Source organism: Brassica oleracea, chromosome C2 (genome assembly GCF_000695525.1).
Source record: "Brassica oleracea var. oleracea cultivar TO1000 chromosome C2, BOL, whole genome shotgun sequence".
In the NCBI taxonomy this organism is placed as follows: Eukaryota; Viridiplantae; Streptophyta; class Magnoliopsida; order Brassicales; family Brassicaceae; genus Brassica; species Brassica oleracea.
Genome location: NC_027749.1, coordinates 30246519 through 30249990, shown reverse-complemented (window position 1 = coordinate 30249990; position 3472 = coordinate 30246519). Strand labels below are relative to the sequence as shown.

At 38.5% G+C, this 3472-nt stretch overlaps 1 pseudogene; it reads left to right on the top strand.

The window, feature by feature from the left end:
* Positions 1-840: 840 nt before the first annotated feature.
* LOC106326196 lies at positions 841-2391 on the top strand (annotated as a pseudogene).
* Positions 2392-3472: the final 1081 nt, after the last annotated feature.

Here is a 3472-nt window from a genome sequence, read left to right as displayed (position 1 = left end):
ATTTTTGAATTGTACACCAAGACCAAGTTTGTTGTGAAAACAATTTGTTTGCAATTACTAAACCAATAACTTCGTGTGCCACCAAATCGATACTATAATCTGTGGTCAACGTTGTAACAAACTATATTAAACCGGTTTGATAGATTGTTGCAAATACGACATGTATTTAAAGATTAAACCAATTACTATATATACCACAAAATGGATACTACTGTATAATGCTAGGTATTGGATTTATTATAAAAAACTTCCTAGTACGATTTATAATATGAGCACTATCAATATTTATGTGTTCAGAGTTAGGCCATGTGTTGGATAGTTAAACTCATAGTTTTGATATATATGGACCAAGTCCAACGAACCATATTGTTATAGTTTGCGTAGATTAGGAAATGGTTGAGCAAAATAATTAATTAATATATTGTTTTAAATAAATATATCTTAATTACTCAGTGGGATGAGATTGTAATTTTTTAGGAAAAGTCAGGACTATTTTAAATTTGTACTTCAGTTTTAATAGTTTTGATAATAGTCAAATAAACACATTTGGATTTGTCCAAATTTGTAAATCAACACATTTCAGTTTGTACAAAACTCAAATTTGTGTACCGACGTAGATCCGAAAGTTTGATTTGACTTTCCCTTGACTAGGTGACGTCTTCCACGTTCTTATACGGACTCGTGAGCTTTCCACCAAGTTTCCTGCACTTGCCCTGGAAAATCCAAACTCTCTTTGTACTTTGATAAAGTCAAAACCCCTTTTGACTGGACAACGATAATCAAACTTATATAAAATCACATAACTCTCTCCATAAAGCACACAACTCATCAACTCTTTACTAAAGCTGTTCATTGTCAAGTCCCTTCTTTACTACAAAAAAAAATGGCGACTTTCTATAATCAAGTGCCTTCTGTGTCCTCTGTTTTCTCTCTGTACACAACATTTTCTGCTATCACGATGCTTCTGCGCACAATCCTCAACGAGGTAGTCCCAAAGGGAATCAGATACATCACCGTGAAACTTGTGGACTATTTCTCGTCTTACTTTCAGTCTGATTTCACGTTCGTGATCGAGCAACACTGGGGAGAGTATGTGGAGAACCAGACTTTCCGTGCGGCTCAAGTTTACTTACCCACTCGTCTCGCCGGGCTCTCCACCGGAAAATTTCTCGTGGGTTCCAACAATCTGAAGAATCCAACGGCTCAGCCGAAACTAGGGATTCCTGTAGACACCAAAATCATGGACGAGTTTGAAAGGATTCATCTTGAGTGGACTCTACACAACGTTAAATCTAAGGGGAGGCGCGAGAAACGGTACACTCTAAAATTGTTTGTTCTTACAGTGTTGGTTGGGTTGTTTTATGGATGTTTCTTGGGTTTTTTCAGGTACTTTCATCTGACATGTAAGAAGGAGTTTCGCATACGTGACGAAATCAGCAGAGGAGACAATGAGGCATCGAGAGAATCTACAGATCTTCACATACACCAAAGAAGATTCTGACTGGGAATCCGCCATTTTCGAGCACCACACCACCTTCGAGACGCTAGCCATTGAGCCAGACCTCAAGACAACATTGATCGATGATCTTGATGCTTTCTCTAAAGGAAAAGACTTCTTCAGGAGCGTGGGACGTGCCTGGAAACGTGGATATCTTCTTTACGGTCCACCTGGTACCGGAAAATCCTCTATGGTGGCTGCTATTGCTAATCACATGAAGTATAATATCTATGATCTCCAGATTCAGAGCGTTAAAGACGATGGTGAGTTGCGTGAGATTCTCACCTCCACCACGAACCGGTCAATTCTTCTTATTGAAGACATCGATTGTGGATCTGATGCTTCTCGGAAACGCCATACCAAAGAAAAGGAAGAAGATGATGATGAGTCCAAAAAGGGAAAGAACAAGTATGAAGATGGGGTAAGTTGTTATAACCTCTCTGTTTTGTTACAAACCTTATGAATTGTCCTTATCTTTGTCTGGTCTACTGAACTTTGTGGACGGACTTTGGTCGAGCTGCGGAGAAGAAAAGATCATAATTTTCACAACCAATCACAAGGAAATGCTCGACCCGGCCTTGCTGAGGCCGGGAAGGATGGACGTTCACATTCTCATGGACTATTGCACACCGCTTGTTTTCAATAAACTTGTGTCTTTATACCTCAAGATTGATGGTCACATCCTGTGTGATTCTATTGAGAAGCTTGTTCTTGACGTGAATACAACTCCGGCCGAAATCACCCAGCAACTTATGGCGAGCAAGGACGCTGATATTGCGCTCAACGGTGTTATCGAATTCTTAGAAACCAAGAAAAATAAAAAGGAAGATGATACAAAAGTGGAGTAAGATGGAGATATCCAAGATGCTGGGACCAAAGAAACAGAAACATAATAATTAGATCTCTAGTGCTTTTAGTTATCTTAAAGAATAATTAGAAGTAACTCTGTATTTCGGTTCTTTTCAGCAATAAATATCGTTTCTGCAGACACATCGTAATGTCAAAATATTAGAGGACATAAAGTCTCTCATAAGTCATAATTATATCCTTTTTTCACTTAGAGCATGTTTTTAATTGCAGTTGCTTAAGTGCAATTCTTAGCTAATTTGTAATTAAAAAGAAAAGAAAAAAGGTAATTAGGTAAGCAACGAGTCTTAAATAAGGAGTGGAAGAATCGGCTATTAGTCACGTGTTTAAGATGTATTGGGTTTGTGATTTTGAGAGGAAAAGAAAAAAAGAAAAGAAAAGAGAAGAAGAAACAAAATGCCTCTTTCTATTCATCGAAGAAGACGATCGGTGGTCGGCTCCTCGAAGAATATGGTGGGTTGATTTCGACGACTAAGAATCTCGGTGGTGGTGGCTCTCCCATTGAAGAATCTCGTCGGTCTCGTCGACGAAGAGATGTCGGTGGCTCTCCTCGACGAAGAATCTCTGTGTCTCTCAGCGACGGCGAGTCTCGGTGGCTCAACGGAGAAAATCTCGGTGGCTCTCCTTTACGAAGAGAATCGTCGGTTGATGCTAAGTGTAATCGATGAGCAAAGCTAAGTAATTTCGTTTTTATTTTTCAATTCCTCAATTTTGCATGTGTTTGATTTTGGTCCTTCTTGTTCGTTTTTGATGTTTAGTCTATAAATCTGATTTCTTCAATTGCAGATTGGAGTTCCATTGAAGAGACAATCATTTATTCTCTCTGGAGAGACAATCGATCTTCTCTACAAACTCAAGGTATGATTTTCCCGACCAACATCGATCTTCTTGGTTCTGTATACAATTTCCGTTGTTGATAATGTGATGTTGATGGAGAACTTTTGCACTGTTTTGATAATTTCCTTGATTGTTTGAGTGAATGTAAAAATTTCCATTCACTGAAAATTATGTCTAGTACTTCTTGATCATATTGGTTTAGTAGATTGTCGTTAGGTGGCTTGGTGTCATGTTCTAGAATCTTGAGAATGGAGAACATTTTTGATCAAT